The 27,779-nt window shown below is 39.9% G+C and overlaps 1 protein-coding gene and 1 pseudogene across 8 annotated transcripts in view; both read left to right on the forward strand.

Annotated features, from left to right (window-relative positions):
* Positions 1-6,489: 6,489 nt before the first annotated feature.
* LOC110344934 (uncharacterized) overlaps positions 6,490-27,779 on the forward strand; it is a 57,086-nt gene continuing 35,796 nt past the window's right edge. For all 8 annotated transcript variants that reach the window (XR_015446827.1, XR_015446830.1, XR_015446831.1 and 5 more), the window contains exon 1: positions 6,490-6,698. The gene's annotated coding sequence lies outside the window, so the exon portion shown is untranslated. The remainder of the gene's footprint in view (positions 6,699-27,779) is intronic.
* LOC101703675 (vacuolar protein sorting-associated protein 37A pseudogene) lies at positions 22,456-25,279 on the forward strand (annotated as a pseudogene).

Genomic DNA, 27,779 nt, shown 5'->3' on the forward strand with positions numbered 1-27,779 from the left:
TCCTACTCTATACCTAGCAGGAAAAGAACCAGCAATATTGGCAAGCAACACTAACACCTTCCACAGTGGGACATTACAAGACCCAGTCTAGTCAAGAAACAAGATTCTCTAGCCTATTTTTTGAATCATGAACCTCATTCATATGTGCTAACTCAATTTCACTCCTCCCAATTTCTCTTCATTTTCCTTCATCATATGTTTAGTGAGCACCTAATAGGGAAAACTAGCAGGATGGAGACCCAGGAACAGTTGATGATGTGTCTCAAGTCCAAAGACAATGTGGAAACAGAATTCCTTCTTGTTCAGAGGAGGTCAGTCCTTGTTCTCTTAAGGCTTTATAGTATGAGACCCACTCACATTATGGAGGATAATCTACTCGAAACCCTCCAATTTAAATGTTAATGTCATCCAAATACACCTTCCCAGGAATATCCACAATGACGTTTGATCAGACATCTGGGTACCACGGCCCAGCCAAGTCGCTATGTAAAATTAGTTATCACATAGAGCCAGTATGCACTGAGCACTCATTTCAGACTCATCTGGTCTTGTTCTGAACACCATGCAACCTCCTAGAAATCTAATATTTTCCCCACAGATTCTAATTTATATTTAAAAACTGAAGATACCACCCATGACTTCCCTAAGCAAGCCCTTTGCTCTGCTTTTCCAGATATATTCATTAGCCCTCCAATAAGAGTCTCTACCAACCCTTGCCATTTCAGAAGCAATTTCACTTTCTCTGTCAGAGACTTTTTAAGTTTTTGGTATTAATCGCTTTTCCTGTGTGTGGAGTGGGACTGGGGAGAGCACAGGGTTGGTGCAGGATAGAAAGTGCTTCATACAGAATTCCAACTTAAATCTGGCTGATGCCAAAGTCCACACTATTTTCCTTCTCCCCTACAGTACCCATTAGTAATGCCCCTCTGTAAAGTTATACCAATTTTCATAGTCAAGTACATTAGTCATAGCTACACAGCCCCTTTTCATTCTCCTCGCCCTCAAAGTAGTCTTCACAGCACACTGTTAGCCATCTAACTTTCAGCAGCACTACAAACAGCGATGATGGGAAAATACCATCAAGAAAATGAAAAGCAAAGATCCTTACTTCTGAAAATTTCCAGTCATCTGTCATGAAGATTTGTCTGGGTATTCCCCAGTGTGGATTAGCCTTGTGTTTGTATTGATAATTCTTGGTAACTGCACCAGTGCCGGTGCCAGGATGGAGGAGAAAACAGTTATTAGAATGGATTTCTTAGCTTTGATGCTTGGCAAAAAAAAAAAAAAAAAAAAATCCCTGGATCCCATCACTGTCCTGTGAGATCACAGTGACAGCTGTATCATTAAGGCAATAACATAAAGGAATTTGTGTTAGCATGGGCCAGACTCATCAGCTTGAAAGCAGATGAGGAAGCAAAGGTATATCTATCTACAGAGGCCCGTGCAGGTTGGAGACTTGCAACAATCCTCAGAAACTGTAACTATGCCTAGAGGAACACTGTTAGTCAGCACATCTTCCCTATATAGCCACCAACCAAAACATATTCCTTGGAAATTCTCCAAGTCTCAGAATAAGCACAAGGAAAATAATAATAATAATAATGATGATGACAGAATGATCTTACAGATTCAGTATAAGGTATAATGGTTAGTTTTAGGTGTCAATTTGGGCTAAAGGGTACCCAACTAGCTGGTAAAACACTATTTCTGGGTGTGTCTGTATGGGTACTTCCAGAAGGGATAAGCAGTTGGATCGGTAGACTGGGTAAAGATCAGTAATTCATCAATGCAAGCATATACAATCCATTGAGGGCCTAAATGGAGCCAAAAGCAGAGGAAGAGGGAATTGGCTCTCTCTGTGTGAGCTGGGACATCCAGCTTCTGTCATCACCCATCAGTTCCCCTGTTCCGTGTGCCTTTAGACTCAGACTGAATTTTATCACTGGCTTTCCTGGGCCTCCAGCTTAGAGACAGCAGATTGTAGGATTTCTCAGCCTCCATAATCAGGTAAGCCAATTCCTTTAATTAATCTCAGTAGAGATAGATAGATAGATAGATGATAGATAGACAGATAGCTAATGGATGCACAGGTAGATAGATAAAGAGAGATATAAATGTAAATACATATCTCCTGTTGGTTCTGTATCTCTGGAGAACCCTGACTAATGCAAAACACTGATACCATGGGCAATTAACATGGCTCCCAAGTACAAATGTAATATAATTAAAAGCAGACAAGTGTGTGTGGTGAACATTTGCTCTTTTAACAAATTTCTCTCTCTGAATCTAATAATATTTACAGTTTGTGGATTATAAAAGTACCTATGGTGGATGTATTAGTTTCCTAGGTAACATAACAAAGTACCACAAGCTGGCTTTAAACAACAGAAATTTATTTCACAGTTGTGGAAACTAGAAGTCCAAAATCAAGGCATCAGCAGGGCCGTGCCCTCCCTGAGGGCTCTAGAGGAGAATCCTTCATTGGCTCTTCCACCTTCTCATATTTGTGGCCGTTGGTGTTCCTTGGCTTGTAGAGGCAGCACTCTAGTCACATGGCTGTCTTCTCCTTGTGTATCCCCACATCATCTTACCTCAGTGTCTGTCTTTGTGTTCAAATTTTCCCTTTTTATAAGGACTTCAGTCATATTTGGGGTTTTTTGTTTTGTTTTGTTTTTTGTTTTTTTGTTTTTTTGTTTTTTTACCAGGGATCGAACTCTGGACCTTGCACTTGCAAAGCAGGCAGTGGCATCACTGAGCAAAATCGCCGGCAGGACTTCAGTCATATTTGATGAAGGTCCATCATAATCACCCCATTTTAACTTGACTACCTCTGTGAAGACCTTTTCTTCAAATAAGGTTACATTCTGAAGTATTAGGGAGCAGGACTTCCACGTAACATTTTTGAGGGACACAATTCAACCTATTAACAAAGAGAGAGCTAAAAAAATAAAATAGGAGACCTTGTAATAAAGGGAGCAAAATGTTTTTGTAACTTACAGCTTAATAAAAGCATCTTTAAAAACTTTGTAGTATGCTACGGAGGGATAAGCACTTGAGCAGGTGTCAAGGACTTGAACTCTAGCCCCAGCTTTATGTCGTGAATCTTTGGCTTGGCCCTGAACAAATAAGTTAACATCTTTGAGTCTCAATTCCCTTAAGTTCAAAATGAGTGGCTTGTACTTAATGATCTCTAAATGTCCTCCAAACTATGATATGCCATGATTTTTTCAATTAGAGAAAAGTCAGCTAAAAAATCAAATAAAAATTCAACATGTGCTGGGTGGCATAGGAACATAACACTGAGTTTAGCATCTTCTTCAGCTTTGAATGCCACCAGGAGGGTTACATAGGGAAAAGAGAGGCGAGCATGAGAAAAGAATGAGACGGAAGGCAGGCAATGATTTCCAACAATGACCTCTGTATCAACATCACCAAACCACAGAGAATGATAGAGAACGTAAAGTAAGGGTTGCCAGAACTGGGCTTGGGCCTTGAAGTGAGAAAAGCAGGGATTTCTAAGGAGCAGTGTGGGATGTTGTCTGTGGCAACAATTAGGCCAGGTACACTGGAAACAACTGACAACTCCACTGCATTAACTCAGGGTGGCCTGATATGAGGCATCCTTAAATCTCTGCCTTTGCATCCAGTGAGTGTTGTTTCTTCCTCTTCCACTTTATGTATTCTATTTTCAAAAAAAAAAAAAAAAAACAAATGGGAAGAGAACAGTTAATTGTTATGCAACTACCCAGGTTCTGTTTTGAGCTACTTGCACACATTATCTCATTAAAACAAAACCATAAATAATCCTGTTATCAGTACTAAAACAATAACCAGTCAGTTGCTCACTCTGAGCCTCACTTTCATATGTGTAATTTATTTTTCCAAACAATACTATAAAGGGACCAATACCATAAGCACACCGATTCCCATTTACTGACAAAAACAACCTTAGGCTCAGAGAGATGAGATGATTTCCCGAGGTTCACACAGCTAGAAAGTGGCAGAACTGGATGATCTGAGCCTGGGCTTTTTACACTCTGCCATGATGACTCCCAGTTACAGATGAAGAGAGAGAGGAGAGGGAAGAGAGCGAGACATCCATGGACCCAATTCTGTTAACAGAGAGAAGAGACAATGAGAAAAAGGACAAAAAGAAGGAAAAGAGATGCTTCATACTGGCAAAGAATAAAAATGAGTCTGTAAAGAAATTACTCACGGATCATTTTTCTCAATTCCATTCTAAGTGACCTGAGGATTAAAGGAGCTGTTGGAGGGAGGAGAGAGCCCTAGAAGGACTAGCCATGAGAGGCAGCCAATTAACAAGAGATACACCAATGAGATTGTGTGTGTGTCTGTGTGTCTGTGTGTATGTTTATGTTTGTTGATAAAAATCACAGCAAAATCAGCAGCATGCTAAAGTCATGCTATCCCTTTGGGGAAAAGGAAGTTCGGACAGTTGTGGCACTAAAAGGCAAAAGCAAAAGCATCCCAAGGAGACTGCTTTGCAAGCACTTATTATCCCATGGAAATGCCCTTAATCACCATATTGCATCCAATTACAAGTTGAAGATGAAAGATGATTGCTACTGTCATGTTTGTATCTAATCAGAAGTTGGGCGACAATTATGGTAATGATGCCGGGTCCTTGTGGGGCAGAGCTTGTGTCAGGAGGAGAGGGCAAACTTTGCTTAAGGACCCATCCCTGCTTAACAGGAGACAAGCAGAAGTGCCCTGGTGCTTTAAAGCCATGCCAATTCAAGGACACAAAGCACACTAAGGGATCTCAGACCACAGAGTGTTTTTGAGTTCTTTGGGCAACATAAGATGGCCAAGGGCACATTGGGCTAGGGAGGTGGTGGGTCCCAGTAATGCATGGTTTTCAAATTCTGACTCTGGGACCTTGGGATCTGAATCACCTATGGTGCTTGTGGTTCCTGAACCTCCTTCCAATTCTCCTGAACTTGAATCTATAAGGATGGGGGCTCAAGAGATTATATTTTTACAGGAATCCAGATGCCAACTCTTCTGAGGTGTCCATCAAAAAATGAGTCAAAAAGAAATGAGATGCTACATACCTCAGCTAATATCCAATGTAGACTGCTGGGTACTAGCACTTGATACACTGAAAAAATATATATTGTCAACAATAGTAATATCGATGTTATAAGTTTGGAGTGACAAAACACAAAAGTCCCCTACACTCTGGTCTTGAGCTTTGAAGACTTTGAACAGCACATTGTTATGCCCCTCTCATTTTTAGTTTAAAATCTTAATTGTGAAATATTAAAATGAACATAGGAAATATGTTTCTTTACTTACCTTCTGTCCTCACATTTATGCTTTCCTTTTCAAAACACTTTTAACCAGGACAAAAAAAAAATGAATCAACCCTGAAACACACACATATTCAATTCATTACATATTTGCTTTAAGTTATTGTAAGAAAACAATAGTTTATTTCGTGCTTGCTGTGTATTTGTGCCTATTGTGCTAACCACTCCAAATGCATTACTGCACTGCACACCCACAACAGTCCTCAGAGGCAAGTACCATTATTATCTCCATTTTACCTCAGAGGAACTAAGGTTCTGAGAGGTTAAGTAATTCAGTCAAAGTCACACAGGTGGTCACTGTATGAATCAGCATGATAATAAGCTCCTGTGTGCCTTCTGAAAGAAGGAAAACAGTAATATAGTAGATAACAAACAATAGAAAATCCACAAACCCTTTAAATTTGGCTTCAGAATGTGCTAGGTGATTTTTGGCAGCAGGACAGTTTCCTTAATTAAGTTTGTTTAGGCCAGCATTAAAATTACTCTGCTGGCACTGAACCCTTGTCATCTGGGGGCACTAGGGAAGAAGAGCTGAACTTGTTTAAAAGGAACCAATGAATAATACCAATTTGACAATATTTCAAAGGAGGAAAAGGGAGAGGAGGTTCAAGTGAAACAGGAAGTCTGAGCAGTCTGTAGAGCTGCTCGGTGTCCGCATCTTGAATAGAAGCACTTGCTTTCACATTGAAATCTACTTCTTCTAGCCAATTTATCGCTTTCATCTTTGTGCTCCCCACAGACTTCCTCTTTATAGTAATATCCATGTCATTTAATGACAAGATGCAATAACTAATGTGAGGTTGCTCCTGACCCCTAATATTCCCACACTGAAACTCTATTAAGATTCCACATTGACAGCTCCTTCTGACTCCAATCTACCATTTTCTCACTAAGCCAAAGAGTATAAGGTCCCTCAAGAGCAAAGCAATTATTTAAATAACATAGTAAGTAGACGGGAAAGTGCATTGCACTCAAAAAGTCAACACTCTCCTGCAAAAGGAAAAAGGCCCAGCGTGGCCACTCCTGATGCAGTGTGATACCTGGCGCACGTCCCTCTCTCCCCCACTTCAGTCCTTCTACTGGATCATTTCCCAGGTCATTTAAGTGGAACCAGCTAAATTAGTTTCTGAAAGATGTATTTACCAAAAGACGGGAGCCCTTCTATGGGGAAAAGCCAGACTCTGGCTTACTGTGCTCAGTACCCGGGGGCCTCCCTCAGGAGCCACAGAAAGGCCAGACATGGAGGAGCTGACATGCTAGTGGCCAGATGGAGGCAAGAGAGCAAAAAGGTTGAGCTTCCACATCTTACACAGCTGTCTGGACTCTTTTCTATTCCCAAAGAAGAGGGATCTTGCCTACTGTCAGGTGAGTAAGATCTTCTGGGACGCCCCTTAGAGAAGGTTAATCACGTTTACATCTTCCCCTTGCAGTGGCTGGGAACCCTTGGCTGGAAGACTGCGATAGGTGTGAACATGGAAATGTGAAATGTACTCAAGTAGACCTTGAGCTGCCATCCATTCCTTTCGCGTGATGGCGGTTTAATTGGTTGTGTAATGAGGCTGCCTAGGTGCCCAGTGGAGCCTGCTGTTGGGGGAGAGCTGTTTATACTTGTTTGAAGCTCACCAGAAATGGTGTCAACTTGCTGCAAGGGGGGCTGAGCTGACTGCAGCTGTCAGGTTGTCTCTGACTGAAGCTGAAGAGAATCAGTCAGGCCATAAATCTTACGGAAGAACCCTGGATGATGGGCAAGCTTCAAGAAGGTGTTTTGAGCATTCTGCTGAGAAAGACTACTTATAGATCTGAGCAGATTTCTACTCTTTCCTTTTCTTGTGGTTCATTCCCTTAAGACATTTCCTTTCCTCTCTCTTTAGTCCCATCTCCCCCCCCCCAAAAAAGGAGAATAAGAATCCCTCCCTTCCAAGGAAAACCCATGTGTTGTCCTCCATGATCTCTTTGTATAAGTCAGCTGCTCTCTCCCGCTCCACAGGCCCCTTCCTCTCGACCTTCCAAGATGCTCAAGAGTCCACAAGGTTTGCCTTCTGGATTATGAGCCCTCAAGTTGCTGAAGCTTTCTCACCTTCCTTCCATTCCCACATTTACTCCTTTAAACTTTTGAAATTCATCTTCTAACCCATTATTGTACCAGAAGTGCTTCTGATCACCAAAGAGAGTGATCTATTTTTTCATGCTCATTCTCCATGCATTCTCTCCAACTATTGCTTAAAAAAAACCCCAAAAAACAAAAAACACTAGCCACTAGTTCTGTCATCAGAGCCATCTTAGGAAATACACCTCTGTCATTGGCCTAATGCTCAGTAGCCTTCTGTGGTTCCTTAACGCCTGCTAATCAATGGACAAAATCTTCAGCCTGGCATTCTGGGCCATGATCTTCTGTTCTAGCCACATTCTCAACTTCTCCTTGATAATACTTTTTTTTTAATACTGGAGATTGAACCCAGGGTCTTCTCGCTGACCTATATCCCCAGCCCTTTTGAATTTTTTATTTCACTAAGTTGTCCGGGCTGGCCTCATATATGTCATCCCCCTGCCTCAGCCCCCCAGAGTGCTGGTATCATTAGGCATGCACCACCACGCCTGGATTCTGACATGCATCTTTTACTCTGGCTCACACCATTTCTGTTCCCGGCACCCCTTGCTACCATTCTTGCCTGTACAATATTTCTCACATCACACTTTTCACTTATAGCACTCTTTCACATTTTATTGGTCTGAACTCAATTTCATAAATATTTCTTGGACATCTATTTTGTAACAGCGAGACCGGGTATCACCTCCTTTGTGAAGCTTTCCCTTTCCCTGGTTCTACAGACACTGGCTCCCCACAGAACTTGTGTGGCAGAGGGAAGAGGAGGGGTACTTTGCTTATGGAACTTAAAATTTCACAAAGACTTTAAGTGTTGTTTGTTAGCCCTTACTATCTCATCTGCTACACAAAAACAGACTGTGCCTTTATATTCCTGCAGTATTTAGCACAATGCTTTCTTCATAATTCACATTTAATAATTTTCTGTCAAATAAATTCAGACCATGCAATTTATAATATTTCCTTCTCACGATCCCAATAATTTTCCTGAGACATTAATCCTCCCAAATCCTTGCTCTCCCCAAGATCAGCACGATAAATGTGCCCCTTTCACCCCTCTGCTGGGTGAGAACAGTGAGATTCTAGGAATGGCAGTGCTGAACAGGGTACGTGTGAGCAACACCTAAAAGGGCATGCTACTGCAACAAAAGAATGCCAGAGCTGCAGAGAGTATCAGACGCCAGAGCCAGCAACACCATCTGCCAAAACGCTGAAGCCAAAGGTGCGAGTGCGGCATCATGTAAGGGATGAGTGAAGCAGAACCTCCTATGTTATCAGCCCAGCACAAGTATGATTCTCAGAGATATTGAGGCCCCAGAAAATCCATAGACCTAAAGCCCTGTGTTTGGAGCACCAGTAATGTATCTGAAAATAAAAAGCTGCCACTCAATAGATGTTTAGTGGAAGATGAAAAGGCTGAAACATCAGAAACACCTTTGTTTCGCCGAAATGACACTAATTTACTGAAAAAGGGACTCTGGCTTTGGAGAAGAAAGAAATAACTGCACCAAACCACAAGTAACAAACAGTTCCTTTTCCTTGGAGTTGAAAGCAAGTGAAATGAGCAGTTGGGGTACCTCAAGGGCTAAGAAGCATGTTTGGTTTGTTATTATTATTATTTTTAGGTGATAGCTGACCTTGTGCTCATTTCTGGAATAAGAACAGTGTTTCTAGGAGGCATTATAGAGTGGTAGAAAGACCACAGGCTTTGGTGCAGACGGATTTCAGTTTAAATTTTAGACCTGAATCTATCATATGCCTTGGGCAACCTAGTTAAGCCCTTCTAAGCCTCAGTTTTCTCAGCTGTAAAATCGGGGTGAATGTGCCTGCTTTGCAGGGTGATGGGAAGGATAATGTTAATAACTCCATTTACTGGATAGCAGACACACTGTAGTTACTTCACATGTCTTAACTCACTGTGTTACACCATCATTGGAGCTAGGATCTAGTAGCTCTGACATTTTACAAATGAGGAAACTGAGGCTCTGAATGACTAAATGATTTATCCAGTTCACTCGGTTGTGAAAGACACAGCTAAGTAGGACTGAAATCCAAATCTGAATGTGCTATCCCAACTACAGCAGTTAGCCTTACTAGACAAAATCTCCAAAAGTAACCTCATCTTATCCCCATGGTTGGAGTGGAGCTAGTTATCAGACTGCTCCTTACTCCCTCTGCTGCTACATCATTCCTCTGCCATGTCCAAAGAACCTTGAACTATCTCACTCCTAGCCATCTTGCTGTATGGATCAAGAGTCTTGGTTCTCAGCCCTGCACTTTGCTTCTATAATGCCACTGGCTGTGGCTATTCCATTAACTCAACAGCAGTAGCAGCAGTAATAGTGGTAATAACAGTCGTGGTAGCTCATTTATTGACAGCTTGCTGTATGCCAGGCACTGCTAAGGACATTGTACAGATGAGCTCACTCATTCAGCACAACCCTGTGGGCCAAGAACTATTGTTAAATATGATCATATATGTTAAGTCCCTGGCACAGAGTAAAGTCAGTAATTGCTAGGTTTTGATCATGAATATTATTTTGCTATGGAGCTGCAAAATGCAAAGTCCCCACAGAAGGTGGGGAGAATCTCTTTTTTTTTCTATTAAGAGCAAGTGTCCAATAGGGGATAAAAACCAACCTGAACAAAATGGGCAAGAAATAGAAGAAACTTCACTCAGTCGCTCTTGCAAGAAAAGGTAAAATTCTGCTCAATAAATAAAAGTAAACAAAGAAAACTTTAATTTTATGTCAAAATAATGGAAAGATGGACCAAAGAAAAGACTCAAAGGAAAGGTGAATTTTTAAAGAAGAAAGCATCATTGCCCCTTGAGAGACCTTGCATTCAAGGGAGGCACAGCAGAGAGGAGAAGCAGCTCACAGGCTTTGGGGATCCTGACAACTGGGACTCTTCCACAGATTACAGGTCTTTCTCTTTGCTGAACTATCAAGGAGCTCACAGCCTCTCTAAATCCCATCCTTGACTCTCATACTGCTAGCAGAAGAGGAAAAAATGCAATCAGTCAGAGGAAGGAGGAGAGAAACAGAGAGGAGGGAGGGAAAAGTGTAGAAAGGGCAGGTAAGGTGGCACATGCCTATAATCCTAGCTACTCTAGAGGCTGAGGCAGATGGGTCATGTGTTTGAGCCCAGCCTGGGAAACTTAGTGAGACTCTGTCTCAAAATAAAAAGGGTTGGGATGTGGATGTATCTCAGTGGTAGATGAGAGAGAGAGAGAGAGAGAGAGAGAGAGGAGAAGGGAGGGGGAGGATCGGGGAGGGTATAAGGGAGAGGAGAGGGGAGAGGGGTGAGAGGAGAAATATCAAAGTGTTTACAAGGGGAGAGAGAAGGAAGAGGAAAGAAAAAGAAAAGAGAAAAGGGCAAAGAAAACAGCTGGCATTCCCTGCTTGATCATCTATCAGTCATGGTTCTCAGTTTGGCTGCCTTCACTCTGTCTTCTAGTTAGCAGTCAGCAAGCTGACATACCCAACATCAACAACCTCACACCTCCACTAACCTCCTCCTAAACGTCACAGTGCTTCACCCAAAGGTGATGTGACCTCCATTGTTTCTCCCACTGCTCTCATCCACCTTGCTCCTCGCCAAGAAAATCAGGTCTCTATGCACAGCATCTCTTCCTCAGGGCACAGAGGCTCATCTTTCCACAACCACAGATGCCTGCTGAACCACACAGCATTCATGCTGGATTCAACTTGACAAAAATGCCTGTGTCTGTGTCCAGGTCTGTGTAGGGAGAGAAGAGTAAGTACCTCAGAAAACTGCTTCAAGTTTTACCAAGTTAAGCCCAGGGCCACATCCAAATAATTCATCAAAGATGTCTTATCTTTACTCTATGGTATAAAAATAACTTCTCCCTCTTGATCTCTATTCTCCTCTTCTGCAGTAGAAATAGAATTATTTTTCCTCGGACAATCTCTATTTTCAAGTCAGGGCTTTGCCTCATAACCTACTTTACTTTTTTGAGAAAGCCTAATACCATGATCATTCTCAGGCTCCCATGACCCTAAGGATTAGAATTGAAGTGTCCCTGAAATTCGCTGGTGAATAGAAATGGGTGAATATTTATAATCTGTATGTGGACACTGAATATTAGCAATCAGAAGATCAAGGTCATGAATTGCCTCATGGAAAGCCTCTGCCTTAATACATTGTGCCTGTGAAATATTCATGATTAAAGGAAAACACTTTTTTCCCAATGAAATCTCTCTTTCAGTCAGAAGGAGCATCTGCTGGGTGAGTAATTTTCTAGAAGAAATGGAATTTTACACCTGTCACTGAGGCCATTCCCTATTAGGCTTTTTTAAATTAGAAAAGGTTAATTATTTCAAGTATGGTTATAACAACTTCATTGTGCTGTTTCTCGCACTATCTGATTGGAAGGCTATTACAACAAATATCTGATTGGTGGTGTGACTGCGTGCTCTGCCTTGACTGAGAGAGGAACACATGTGGTGTTTGGTAATGAAGAGTAGCTGTTTGCCATTAAGGAGTTTAGAGAGTTCGCGATAATCAAACCTACACTACTGGGGCTTATTCTTTGCATCTAAAGAATTTATTAAAAAGAGAGTATCTTGGAGTTTTCTAGTTTTCGACATGGTAAAAGGCACTGTCATTTAGACTTCAGCAGAGTATTTTTTCCAGATTTCTTTCCTTCTCTATTATGTTTGCGACACACTAAAGTAGAAATTAAGGTTAAAATGCTAAACTACTTTGCTGCTTCCATTTCGTAAATGACAGAAATGTCTGGGCACTTCCCCAGATGATGTGGGTCCCATGGCCCAGCAACTTGCAACCAACATTGGCATGTTCTTCCTTGTCCTACCCCCTTGCCAGCTGCCCAGTTGGCCACTACATTTAACTTTGGCCTTTTGCCTACACAAATAGGCCTCCCTGTAAGGACATCATTTATAGCCTTCAGCATCTGCTCACATTCCAAGCATTGGATACTAAATCCAGACAGGGACTAGCATATGGCTGCATTGTTCTACTCATAGACAATTAAAAACACAGGACTGTCCCCTTCATTGACTTCTGAACTTTAAATTTCCAAATGCTGCTGACTTAAACCAAAAAAAACCCAAAAAACAAAGAGCTCCTTTAGTTTGCATGTGTGTGTGCATATGTGTGTAAATGCATAGAAAAATGTTTGAAAATATTCACATCAAATATATATCAATATGTCAGTAGTTACCCATGAGGCGTAGGATTGGGGATGAGGATGTGAGGAACTTTTACTCTTTATTTTATATAGACCTTTCTGTGCTGTTTAAATTTTTACAGAAATTACACAATCCTGTTATTATTTTTAAAACAGAAATGTGTATAAGCACATAAAAATGTTGCTGCAGACACACATCAAAGTCTTTACAAGTGTTACCTCTGGGAAGTAGGTGTTGTGGTTTGGATCTGGAATTGTCCCCTCAAAGTTTCTTGCACTCAGGGACTGGGCTGTGGAAAATGATTGCTCTTGGGAGGTGGGGCCTGGTTAGAGGAGGGTCACTGTCTTGAGCTGGAAGGCTGGATCTTCCCTCCCCGGCTCATCCTTTCTCTCTGTGTGTCCTGCCACCATGGCATGGGCAGCTTGCCTCTGCCCAAGTCTTTCCACCATGCTGCTTCTGCCTGGAGCTGGCTGATCACGGAAGCGCTGCGACTTCTGACACTGTGTGCCAAATTAAACCTCTCCTCCTTTAAGCTGTGAGTGTTGAGCACTGTGTCTCAGCAATGAGGAAAATGACTAAGACAGTAGAATTAGTGAAGAAGGACCTTTGCCTCTTTACATTCTGTATATATTTATAAATTGGAGATGTTTAGATTATGAGCATGTTTTCTTTCCTATATGTAACACTATGGTATTTTTTAATGAATTAAAAAGAATCATAACTATAGAAAAACATCCGAGACCTCAAGGATTCTGTTAGTACTTTTTTATTTATAATTACTCATTTGGTACTCTCATGTGCTAGTGATATGATTTTAAGTCTAATAATTTCCACTTTGCTTTCGCATCATCACTAGAGGATTTGGGGTTTTAAACAAGTGCACTGTCATATAGGCCTTAGCCTTACTGGAGAAAGTTGAGGCATGCAGCGCAAACTCTCTGTGCACTCTGTAGAATGTAAGCTTTACAAGGTCAAACATTGTGTCTCTTTCATTCACTATCACATTCCCAGTGTCTAGCATTTTTATCTGGCATAGTGTAGGTGTCTAATAAAGATTTGCTGAATGGTTAGATCAGTATCAAGTCCAAAGGCAAACTGAGCTGCTTGGAGATCTAAATGGTGAAAGGTTGGGGAATGTACCATAGAGATGGTAAGAGTAGAAGAGCATGATTTAACAAACTCATGAACAGATAAAACCCCACTGAGGGCTGGGGATGAAGCTCAGTAGCAGAGCACTAGCATAGCATGTGTGAGGCCCTGGATCCAATCCCTAGACCACAAAAAATTTGAACTTTGAAGTCAAGCGTCATGGGTGTAGCTGACTGAATGAGTGACCTGGGACAGGTCCTTTCCTTTCCCTAGGACTCAGTTTCCTCATTTGAAAAATTAGAAGATTAGAATGAATCCACAGTATTTAGACTTTCTGTAGCACGTGGCTCATGTTTTAAAAGAAATTCAAGGCCATGTAAAATAGTTACAAATGTAAAAATTCATAGAGATGCCTGAGTGTCTCACCTAGTGTTAATGAGGGTTATTTAGGGAATTTTAAATTTCTTTCATTATATTTCTCTCCCCTACTGGAGTATTTTATAATTATCACGTATCATTTTTACAAAAATAAACATTGTTGTACTATTTTAAAGTGATGAGCAAGCCATGAAAACAAGTGGCAGAATGGGTGTGGTGGTGTGTATTGTTCCAGCTACTCAGAAAGCTGAAGATGAAAGATTGTTCGAGCCCAGGAGTTCAAGGCCAGCCTAACCAACACAGCCAGACCCTATCTCAAAGAAAAAAAGCAGGGAGGGTAAGGGAAGGAAGAGCTATTACAATTACCCAATAGGGTTAAAGGGGAGGCCCTGAGGGTTACAATCCCTCCAGGTAAGATGAAACCTCCAGGCTCAACACTTCTCTCGTGAAAATCAGAGGTCCACTGTTCCACATGCTTCTGAGGAGACCACTACGCCACATAAGCCCTATTACTGACCACTGTACAACAGAAAACACTAGTCCCAAGAAGAACCTACAGTTAAAACTGACCATCTGTCCCATGCAAAGATCTGGCTTATCAGAACTCAATATGCTAAAATGCCCATTTACTTCATTGATCACAGAAAGTTCAAACCACCCAGATCATGCTTTCTTACTCACACGGAAAGGCATTCATGCATCTCCTAATCTTAATCTACTATTCCTCCCAGGCCCTCTCCAAACCTTGTTTCCTGCTCTCTGCAAAATCCCTTCCATCCTCAGCTTGTCCAAAATTTCCTCTGAATTTCTGCCTTATTAAAACTGTGGTTCCCCTCAGCCCTCTCAAGTGATGGCCATTTTTTATTCATACTCCATGTACCACTTGACCTAGAGATGGACGGGTCTCCTCCTTGTTTCTCTTTGTCATTTTCTGTCCTTTGGGTCTCTCTAACCTCCCTGCCCCAGATCCTTTCCATCATTTTCCTACCATAGTATATTCCCTACTACACCTCCTTATTGCTGTCATCTACCCTCTTCCTCAGGAAGAGAACTCTTATTATTGATGGTTTTAGCGTACAGTTCATTCTTCTCGCCACTACTACTCCTGCCATCGTTCTTGGCAATTTCAGTGTCTATATGAAGTCTACTGGTGTACATTTGTACATTCACTGCCTGCACTAAAACAATCTATCCATAGAACATCCTGGCCTCTCAGTTGTCTGACTTCTTGTACTCCAAAGATTTTGTCCTCTAGCCATGATCAGCCACACACACACACACACACACACACACACATGCTCATTTCCTAGAGCTTGTCATTACAAATGACTGTACCACCTTTAAAAATCTCCATTTTAAGCACCTCACTCTCCTCTCTTTCTCCCTAATTTTTAAAATATCTCTATGCCAAAAATCTTCCCATCATTAGCCATCTTTTCTCTCCAATCACCTCCTCATATCCTCACTCCCATGTTTATCTGACTTAGATTCTCTGCCCCATAATTATAATCACTTCCTCACATCCATCCTCAGCTCCATACCACCCTCTCCTCGCAACCTACTTACTGGGAAAAACCTGAACCAGCATTAAACTCAACTCTCCACTTTTTCAGCATCTGCATCCCAGCAACTGGTCGTGGCTGAAGCAAGGTTCATTTTTGAAACTCTATGCCTCAAATCACAAATGGGTTCTCATGCTCCCAAGGAATCACTCCCAGATTTTTGTGTCTATCTTTAAACTCGATCCTGAAGTCCAGGCTCATATCATGAACTGCCTAGTGGACATCACTACTTAAATATCTAATAACCATGTTAAATTTCATTTGTCCAAAACCAAAGCATGATTTTCTCTACATCTGTTCTCCTTCCGCATTTACCATTCACAGTTGTTAACTTCATCCTTCTAGTTCCTCAAGCCAAACACCTTAGAATGATGTTTGATTATTCTCTTTCTTGGAGGCCCACTCTCAATTCATCAACAAAGCCTTTTGGCTCTACTTCTGACACATATTCATAGCCAAATAATTTCTCACTACCACTCTTTGCTGCCTCCCTGGCCCAAACTCCTTTTAACTCATGCCTAAATCACTGTAACAGCCTTCTGCTGTAATTTGTGTGCCCCAAAATATATGCTGGAGTCCTAACCTCTGTTACCTCAAAATGCAGCCTTATTTGTATTACAGATGTAATTAGGTAGGTTAAAATAAGGTCAGATTGGAGCAGGGTATGCCCTTAATCCAATATGACTGTTGTCCTTATTAGAAGAAGAGAGAGACCCAGAGGGGAGGTAGCCAGGTAAAGACAGAGACACACAGGAAGGAAGCCTATGACCACAGAGGCGGAGATTAGAGTGCTGCAGCTGCAAACCACACAATACCAAAGATCAACAGCCACCACCAGAAGCTTAGAAGGGGATGGATTCCACCCCAAGTCCCAGAAGGTACATGGCCTTGATGACAGCTTGATTTCAGACCTCCAGCTTCTAGGTCTGTGAGACAATAAATTTCTGACATTTTAAGCCACCCACTTTATGGTACTTTACTATGGTGACCCTGGGAAACTAATAAACTTCTTAACTAATTTCCTGCTTTCCACCCATAACCTCCTGTCTAGTTCCCTGTTAACCTTAAGTCAGCTCATACATCTCAGTTCAAAGTCCTGTAATATTTCCACATTTCACCCAGAGTAAAAGCCTTACAAAGGCCTACAGGTCCTTGTAAAATTTGATCCCCTTTATTCATCTAACCTCTCTTCCCTTATTCTCTCCCTACCTCACTCTACATGAGCCATTCTGGCCCACTTTCCTGCTCTGCCACACTTGCTTTCATCAGGTCTTTGCACTCAGGGTTCTCTCTAGTGACAGGGGCAGGCACCCAGTGCAAATTCCCGTAGGCTTGCCTAGCTTCAAGTGGAGTGTGGCCCATATGCATTTTGGGGCTTACCTGCTTGTACTACTTTACATAAACAAAGCCTTATAGGTCTGACTTGGAGGCAAAAACCATAGTGTTACAAACTACCTATTTGGGAAGACTGTATAGTTTTATGGTTGCACAGGTAAGAGTTGGGAGTCCTCCAGACCTTATTTGAGTAATCATATCACACTTAAAATTTCTGGGCCTCTGTTCCTCTTTCAGTAAAATGGGAAAATAATGTTAACCACACTCTTAAATCAGATGATATATGCAAGATGCTCACCACTTTGCAAGCATTCAGTAAGTTCTTATTAGTCAATGATAGTTAAGAGAAGTTTAAAACACAGTACTGTGACACCAAAAGTAATTATTCTGAGGTCTACTGAAAATAAGTGAGTCTGACATTTGAACAGGCACATTTTCTTTTAGTACAAGCTCAGACTTTAAAACTTCTTCGTGATTTCACATTGAAATAGGAAGAAAAGGTCTAAAGGAGAAGGGGAAGTGGGAGGGGCTGGGGAAAAGAAAAATATGAGAAAAGGAAAAAATGGAAACAGTCTTTGTAAATAGAGAGGGATAAAGGGGTTGAAGGGATGGCAGGGGAATGGGGAAAAAATAAGAACAAAGATACATCATGTAAAGGTACAAGTTACCAAAGATGAGTGTCATTAAATTGTATACCTAAAATGTGCCAATAAACTTAATGGGGAAAAAAGTAAAATTAAGGATAAAAGAGAAAAAAATAAAAATAAAACTTCTTCATGAAATTCAGATTAAATATTTGAGGAACCATAGGATTTCAACAAACATAGACAGGTCTCTGTATCTCTGACAGTCTCTATGTTCAGTGATGTAGGCATCCTAGCACCAGTGCACTGGCATAATCTTGGGTCTGGTAGTAGGCTTGTTTCCTGGCCAAAGTCCATGGCCCAACAAGTACTGATACCCCCAAATATCTCCTCACACAAACCTCAACACACATTCCAATATCAAGATTGATTTGGCTTTCAAACAAGGAAAATAGTCTTTACCTTTTTCTACACAGCCACCATATTTACAAAAGAAATTTTTAAGTACATAAAAACCAAAGCAAATCTCATATCTCCAAAGGGAGGCAACATCTCTAGGACAGGGCCACTGATTAGGTAGTTGTGATAATTCTACTTCTGTGGAAGTGTGAGAAAATTGTGGGGAGAACACACAAAACCTCAAGAGGGTTTATACTAACCCCTAAGGCATAGAGGTAGAATTAGGCTCAAATGGAAATTCCAATATTTTGACAGCTATGATGTGAGCAATAGATTGCATATTTTCTCATTCTAAAAATGAAGTCGATTTAAGATAACTAAAAAAGGATATCAGTATACCATTTTGGTGTTTTAAAAGATGGACGGATGTTTATTTGACACATTCTTCCCCCTTGTTTGGTTTCCAAAAATGCTACAGGAGTTTTTCCCCAGAACTTTGCATGGTCTTTGGTAGCAGTGCGCCCTCTAGTGATCACAGCGATGACTTACGAGTGAACAAGCACTTTATAAGAACCCTTTAGCTTGAACAATTTCAACATTTCTTCCAAAGGAGATAAAAGGAAAATGATTTATCTGATTCAAACTTTTAAGGAAATCACTTCCCTTAAGAAACTTACACCATCAAGCTGTTTCCTTTGATAATTCTCTCTTTAAAGGGAATATATCTGGTGTTAGTGTCTTTGGGTAATAAATTCATGACTGACATTTTCCTCTATAACAAACATGCATTACCTTTAATTTTTTAGTATTTTACTTTGAAATGTTATAATCATAAAGTTATAAGTAATGTCATAATAAGCACCTGTGAACATACCACCAAAGTCTTTAGAATTATGGCATTTTGTTATCTTTGATTCAGAGTTGTTAATTACTTTTTAGTTTGGAACTTGCAAAAAAGTTACAAGTACAGCTCAGACTTTTCTATTTGTCAATCTGATGCCCCATATCACCCAAATACTTCAGGATTTAATATGACCAAAGACATTTTCCTACATCAACATGATACAACTGTCAAATTTTTCAGGCTTCATTTAAGGTCCGTCAATTGTCTCAGTAATGTCCTGTGATGGCTCTGATGATCCATGTCAGGCTGTCTGCACACACAGTCCACTTTCTCTACTTTCTTGTACTTCAGCATCCCAAGCTAAGTCTTCCCTCCTGCAGGGATGCCTTCCTCACCTCACTCAGGCCCTGAAACCTGCAACAGATGCCCAACCCTACTGCCATGCAGAGAAAGGCTTGCTCACCTGTCCAGGCTCAGAGACCTGGCACAGCGCTCACATATGGTCTCCTTGTTCTGCTTGGGCTCAGATTCCATCACCGAGATTTTCTCTGCTTAGATGTCCAGCTCCCACTGCCCAGGATCTGATATTCCACACCCCAACACCCAGATCTGCAGGATGTCCTCCTCCTCCCACTCCTGCTCTGATTCCCCATGCTAGGCAGTGCCCACACAAGGACACTCTCTTTGCCTTCTTTAGGCTCTGTTGTGTGTTGAAAGATATGCTGAAATCCTAACTCTCAGTATCTTAGAAAGCCACAGGTGTAATTCATTAAGATGAGTCCTACTGGAGCAGGGTGAGTCCCTACCTAATGTGACTGGTGGCTTTATAAGGAGATGGCCACATGCAGACAAATTATTAGGGAGAATCCCTTGTACAATGAAGGCAGAGATAGGAGTTATGCTGTAAAGGCAAATGGGAAACACTGAAAGGCACCCAGGACTTGGAGGCAGAAAGCAAACTTTATTACGTCAACAGGCCTGGTCAGGATAGTTCCTCAAAGAACCAGCCTTCTGTCTTTTGTCCTTCTACAGTTTATATAGGGTTTGCAAGCAGGAACTAAGTACAGAAGCAGAGAAAACAGTTGATTGGTTGCATATGATATCATTATTACTGATTAGTCTATAGCAAGTTCAAACTCAGGTTAGAAAACATTAGCTTAAGGTAAGGTCAGCTAGATAAGGGAGACACATATTTGGAATACACATCAGTTCAGGGCAGGGTCTGCCAAACAGAAATTTGCTTGGGCTGAAAAACTAAAACTGCTCTCCACCAACATTATCCTGGGCTGGTGTCCCACCTGTCTGTCAGCCATTTTATTTTTCTGTCTCAATGCAGCTGAAAGCCAACTCACACCAAAGATTGCTGAAAAACCACCAGAAGCTCAGGAGAGGCACAAAACATTCCTCTATAGGTTTCAGAGGGAGTATTGGTCTCCTGGCACTTTGACTTCAGACTTCTGGCCTCCAGAATGCTGAAACAATGCATTTCTATTACATTAAGCCACTCCATTTGTGGCACTGTACTTGGTTATAGCAGTCCTAAGAAATAATGTAGACTATGGCATTGAGAAGAAGAGTACTGCTGTAACACATACCTTAAAATGCGGAAGTGGCTTTGGAACTGGGTAAAGGGTGCAGGCTAGAAGAATTTTGAGGTTCACAATAAAAGAAATTTAGATTGCTCTGAAGAGAATATTGCTTAAAGTATGAATGTTAAAGATGCTGTGAAGGCCCAGGTAGAAATGAAGGACAACATAGTGGACAGAGAGGATTTGGTTGAATTATCTTTAACTGCTGGAGGAAATGTAGAAATTGTAAGAATTGAACTTGGATATAGCTAAGGAAACTTCCAAGCGAAGAGTGGAACATGCAGTCTGGTTGCTCCTTGCTGCTTATAGTAAAATGAAAGAAGGAGATAAATTAACACATTCTCGCCACCTTGAACCACCAGTGGTACATGCATGACTGTCCCATCGGTCATACTTGTACCACCCAATGGGACTGTTCCATGTCACCAGATGTGTTAGTCATGTATATACTAACAGTGGTTTGGAGCTGTCCTGCGGTGAAACATACAAATTATAACCCTGATGTGAATGTATTAAGGAATGAATTGTTAAGCAAAAAGGAGCAACAGTAGCTTTGTGGTATAGTTTCAAATTGGGGATTGTGATACCCTCTACCTTATCTGTGTTGCCTAGAATTACTTTTGCAATTCTAGGTCTCTTGTTCCAAATGAATTTTTGGATTGTTTTCTCAAAGTCTGTGAAGTACGCTGTTGGAATTTCAATTGGGATTTCATTGAATCTATATAGCAGTTTTGGAAGTATGGCCATTTTCACTATATTGATCCTCCCTACGCAGGAGCAAGGGATGTCTGTCCATTTTCTGATATCCTCTTCAATCTCTTTTTTCAGAGTGCTATAGTTTCAGAGTGGAGGTCTTTGATTTCTTCCATTAGGTTGATTCCTAGGTATTTCATATTTTTGGATGCTATTGTGAAGGGAGTTGTTTCGCCAGTTCCTCTTTCAGTGAGTCTGTTGTTCATATACAGGAAAGCCATTGATTTTTGTATGTTGATCTTGTATCCAGCTACTTTACTGAATTTGGTTATTATGTCTAGAAGACTTTTGATAGAGTTCTTGGGTCTTCTATATAGGGTATCATGTTGTCTGAAAATAATGACAATTTGACTTCTTCATTTCCTATTTTTATTCCTTTTCTTTCTTTCTCTTGTCTAATTGCTGTGGCTAATGTTGCCAAAACTGTATTGAACAGAAGTGGTGATAGTGGACATCCTTGTCTTGTTACTGATTTTAGTGTAAAGGATTTCAGTTTTTGACCATTTAGTATCATGTTGACTGTTGGTTTTTCATAGATGGCTTTTATCAGGTTAAGGTAGAGACCATCTATTTCAATTTTTTGTAGGGTTTTTATCATGAATGGATGTTGGATTTTCTCAAACGCTTTTTCTGCATCTATTCAGATGATCATATGGTTTTGTCCTTGGCTCTATTAATACAGTGCATTACATTTATCGATTTGCATATGTTGAACCATCCCTGCATCCCTGGGATGAATCCCACTGGGTAAGAGTATATAATCTTGATGATCTTCTGCATTCTGTTTGCCAGTGTCTTACAGAAGATTTTTGCATCTAGGTTCATTAGTGAGATTGGCCTATAGTTCTCTTTTTCAGTTGGGTCTTTCTCAGCTTTGGGGATCAAGGTGATGCTTGCTTCCAGGAATGTATTTGGGAGTATTTCTTCCCTTTCAATTTCTTTGAAGAGTTTAAACAGTAGTGGCAGCAGTTCCTCTCTAAATGTCCTGTAGAATTCAGCAGTGAAGCCATCAGGGCCCGGGCTTTTCTTAGTTGGTAAGTTTTTAATTACATTTTCAACTTCATTGACTGATGATATTGGGTTGTTTAGAATTTTTAGGTCTTCTTCATTCAACTTTGGTAATTCACACTTATCTAGGAATCTGTCCATTTCTTCTGTGTTGTCCATCTTATTGGCATATAGGCTCTGGAAGTAGGTATTGATGATCCTCTGGATTTCTGCTGGGTCTGTTGTAATTTCACCCTTTTCATTCCTAATTGCATGGATTTGGACCTTTTCTTTCCTTCTTCTGATAAGGTTGGCTAAGGGTTTGTCAATTTTGTTGATTCTTTCAAAGAACCAACTCTTGGCTTCATTGATTTTTTTGTATCGTTCTCTTAGTCTCCATTGCATTGATTTCTCCTCTGATCTTTATAATTTCCTCCCTTGTATGAGCTTTGGGGTTGTCCTGCTCTTCTTTTCCTAGAAGCTTGAGGTTCAGCATCAGATTGTTTATTTGAGCTGGCTCTGTTTTCCTACCATGAGTATTCACTGCTATGAATTTCCCTCATAAGACTGCTTTGTGTCCCATAGATTCTGATATGTTGTATTGTCATTGTCATTTAATTGAAGGAACTGTCTGATTTCTTCTTTAATTTCCTCTGTGACCCATTGGTTATTTGGCAGTACATTGTTCAGTTTCCATGTGTTTATGAAATTCTTGCTGTTTCTTTTGCTATTGATCTCCAATTTCATCACACTATGGTCTGATAATATACAGGGGATAACTTCAATTCCTTTGCACTTTAACATGTTCTATAAGCAAATATGTGGTCTATTTTGGAGAAAACCCATGTGCAGCTGAAAAGAATTTGTATTCTGATTTTGTGGGGTAGAACACTCTGTAAACTTCTGTTAAGTTCATTTGTTCAAGAGTTTGATTGAGTTCAAGTATTTAGTTGTTTATATCTTGTCTAGTTGATTTATCTATTTGTGGCAGTGGGGTATTGAGGTCCCCCACTACTATTGTATTAGTGCTTATTTGATTTTTCATGTCCATTTTATATAGTTGGGTACACTGGCAAACAAACAGACCTGAGGACCAGTGGAATAGATTAGAAGATGCAGAAACAACTCCAAACATACTCAGCCACCTCATCTTTGACAAAGGAGCCAAATACACTCACTTGAGGAAAGATAGCCTATTTAATAAATGATACTGGAAAAATTGGGTTTCAACTGGCCAAAGATTAAAACTAGACCTATATCTCTCACCATGCACTAAACTAAAATTGAAATAGATTAAAGATCTAAATATTAAAACAGAAACCAGCTGGAACAGAGGTTAGGTAGAACTCTTGAAGACATTGGCGTAGGAAAAGATTTCATGAACAAAACATCAGTTGCACGTGAACTAGCACAAAGTATCACCAAGTGGGATCTCTTCTTATTAAAAATATTCTGCACAGCAAGAGAAACCACCAACAAAAGCTAGGGCTGCCTGTCCCGGAAGGCAAGTTGCCCTCTCTAGCTGTTTCACTATTAGAGTGTCCCCCAGAACCTGGCACCACGAACCGGACTTGCTTAGTGGAGCAGTCCCCCAGCGCTTGGGCCACAGGCATCTCAGCCTGCCCGTCTGTCTGGAGAATGACCGGCTGAGCAGCTGGGAGAAGCAGGCCAGTCTTAGAGGGCCTGGGGCCTGGAGACCACAGGAGGATGAGCTGGCTCTTTTCCCTGATGAAGACTGCCACCTCTTCCACAGCTTGTTCCCCTGGTGGCCTCACCAACCTCCAACAGCAGAAGCAGTGCTTGATCGAGTCCCTCTGAAACTCACACTCCAGTATAGCTGAAATACAGAAAGATCTGGAATATAGATTGCCATTCGCTGTAAACAACCTGACAATTAACATTAATATATTACTTCCTCCACAATTTTCTTGGGAAAAACCAGTGATCAGTGTTTTTCCACCAATACGACATCACTTAATAGATAAATAAGGTGTATATGTTACTTCTCCATTAGTAAGCAATTTTACGATGCACTCAGATCTTGGAAAAATTATTCAGAGTCTCTTGGATGAATTCTGGAAAAATCCTCCAGTTTTAGCTCCTACTTCAACAAGATTTCCATACTTGTACAGTAACTCAGGTGGGATGCCTCCTTATGCATCTCAGCACTTTCCATTTCTTCCTTCATACCCTCCACAAGAAGCTAACAGGACCATCACTTCTTTATCTGTTGCTGACACTGTTTCTTCTTCAACAAGTTATACCACAGCCAAGCCTGCTGCTCCTTCATTTGGCATCCAAGTCTGCCTTTGCCCATCCCTACAACAGACACTTCAGCATCCATAAGCCAAAATGGCTTGGGTTACAAGATGCCAGATGTCCCTGATGCATTTCCAGAACTCTCAGAACTAAGTGTCTCACAACTCACAGATACAAATGAATAAGAGGAGGTATTACTAGAACAGTTTCTGACTTTGCGTCAACTAAAAGAGATTATTACTCACAAAGATAACTTAGTAAAAATTATTGAGGAATTAGCAAGAAAAAATCTCCTTTTGGAACCCCGCTTAGAAGCAAAAAGACAAACTGTTTTGGATAAGTATGAGTTACTTACACAAATTAAATCTGCTTTTGAAAAGAAGATGCAAAGGGAGCAGGAACTTAGTGAGAACTATAGTGTAAGTACCTTCCAGGCAAGATTGAAAGTAGCTGCACATGAAGCTAAGGAAGAATCTAATATTGCTGAAGATTTCTTGGAGGGCAAAACTGAAATAGATGCTTTTCTGAGTAGCTTCATGGAAAAGAGAACAATTTGCCATTGTAGAAGAGCCAAAGAAGAGAACTCCAACAGGTGATAGCAATGCACAGCCATTTTCATGCTCCTCTATAGATTTTCCTGAAAACATGAACTGCCAAGAAAAAAATGGGACACAAAACTAAGCACATTGTTTTATATTTATGATTCATGAGTTGGCATTTCATCACAGTGGCTGAATACAGTACTATATAAAGTATATATATAGTACTATATAAAGTGTATATAGAATTAAGACTGATTTTGTATAGATTAGAATGATTGCTATGATCTTTGAGGAATTTTTCTGCACTGTTTGCACTGAAAATGTTTATTTATTGTTGATAAATCCTATCATATTTAAATTTCATTGCAATTCCTCTTATTAATTAAATTCCTATGCATGTAATTTTAGCTAGTTTTCAATATTTTATAAAGCCACTTAATTTAAATTTTAGTTTTAATTTGAAGTTGCCTCATTTCTTTGTTAAGAATTGTGTGTTACATTATTTTACTCTCCACCTTTTTTGAAAAACTATTTTCGACTGTGGAAATATACTTTTTTTCTTTCTGGATGATAAAGCCAATTTATTTTTAACTATTCATAGTGTCATGAAGCACCAAACCCCCCAATATCCCATCTCGAGACATAACTTTTAATACTTACAATAAATTAAGAGAGTAAACCAGCTGCTTTTATATATTGTTTTATTTATAAAACTAAAGATTTAAGAAGCAATACAAGTAAATATTTTATTTAATAAAAAAATACCTTTCACTTCAACCAGTCCAAGACAAACTTTTATGCTAGTATTTTAAAAATAAGTATCTGATGGGTTTATGATTAGATTGTTATACTTTCAAAATTCCAAATGTTAGCAATCTTTTTGTTAATAAATAATAAACATAGATATTAAAAAGTTAATGAATTGTTCCAGCCTTTACTGTAAATTAGACTTTCCTAAAGAAAAATACAGAGCAGTGGTGGCGAACCTATGGCACATGTGCCACAGCAGGCTATTTGATATCTTTGAAAAGTCTAAAAGGTTTTGCCATCCCTGATGTAGAGTAATAAGTAAACTTAACATTTAAATTTTACACAATCCTAAATTTTAATGAATTTCATTGAATTTTCTCTTTAATTTGTTCTGTGTTCAGCAATTTGTTGTTGTACCGTGTGATAGGCTGTGATCTTCTCAGATGAAGACAGAGAAAATGCTAGCACTCCAACATGTTCTGTCACGCCCCTTTGCAGACAGTACCACCTCCTCAAATACCACTATTCTGATTTAATCATATTTTTGCCTCTGCTTGAAGTTCTTAAAAATAGATCTTATCATCTGAAATGTTGTATGTGCTTTCTTGCATTTGTAATTAAGGTAGTGAATAGTGTTGTTTTCAGATTTCTTTTCAGATTTTGAACATTAAGAATAATGCAGTTATAAGAGCTGGGTGTGGTAGCACATGCCTGTAATCCCAGCACTTGGGAGGCTGAGGCAGGAGAATTTCCACAAGTTCGAGGCCAGTTTGGGCTACACAGTGAGTTCAAGGCCAGCCTGAACTTCATAGTGAGACCCTGTCTCAAAAAAGAAAAAAAGAATAAACCAGTTATGGACATTCTTGTAGATATCTTTTGATGAGCATATGCACTCATTTCTCTTTAATATATGGCTGCGGTGTGAACTAGTGCATTGTAGAGTGGTTATATACTTAGCCTTGTAGATTCTACAAAAACACTTTTTTAGAGTGATTGCATTGATTGTCAATAAACATGAGACTTTTAATTTTTCTCAACTTGATATTATGAATATTTTACATTTGAAGCATTTTTTGAGAGTCATGGTAACCTACTATACTTTCAATTTATATTTTTCTGATCACTCAGATTACTGACCTTTTCACTTGTGTTCTTTTTCTTTTCTTTCTTTCTTTATTTTTCAGTTTTGAAACCAGGGCCTTTACAGTAAGCTATATCCCCAGCCATTTTTTCATTTTTTGTTTTGAGGCAGGGTCTTTCTAAGTAGCTCAAACTGGGTTCAAACTTTCAATTCTCCTGTCTCAGACTGCCAGAGTGTTGGAATTACAGGCATGCTTTACCACACCCAGCTGCTTTTTCTTAGAGATAAAATTTTAAATAGATGAGAACACTGGGAGAAACCAAGTGTACCCAGGCATTACAACTTCACTGAAATCATTTTATAAACTATTTCTGCAATTTAGCTCAGAGTAGTTGCCTTGGGATTTCAGTTCATAGTCTCTGTCTTCATATCACTGGAAACATATGCTCCTCGAATCTCTTAATTTTTTTCTTAACTAATGAATTTTAGATATTGTTATCTACATTTGTAAAGTCCTCCTCACTTATCTGTATTTTCCTCGCATTATTTAACAGTTTTTACAGTTGGAGATTCCAGATTCCATGTTCTTGAAAAGTTACAGAATTTTTGTAACTTGTAAATATTTGTTTTCAAATATTTTCAAATTTTAGTTGCATCCTGTCTTAGGTACTGAGGACACAGAAATATTTACTAAGATAAAGTTTTATTACATTAGCAATCTATGAAATTGTCGCTTTGTCTGTTGTGTATTGTTTTACTTTTATATTCAAACCTTTTAGAAATTTTTAAATAGGGCTACTTATTAAAAGCACCATAGATCTCAGCATGTCTTAATAAATCTCTGGCAAAAACTAGGGGAAATTTTGTTATTTTTTTCTTAAAAGGTGAAGCAAAAATAGTAATAGTAAATGAATAAAAGTAAATAAATGTTAAAAAAAAAAAAAAAAAGAAACCACCAACAGCATGAAGAGACAACACACAATGTGGGAAAAAAATTTTTACCAGCTGTTCCT

The sequence above is a fragment of the Heterocephalus glaber genome, unplaced genomic scaffold (genome assembly GCF_053883595.1).
Source record: "Heterocephalus glaber isolate CG9 unplaced genomic scaffold, H.glaber_assembly_v1.0 deba00001729, whole genome shotgun sequence".
Taxonomy (NCBI): Eukaryota; Metazoa; Chordata; class Mammalia; order Rodentia; family Bathyergidae; genus Heterocephalus; species Heterocephalus glaber.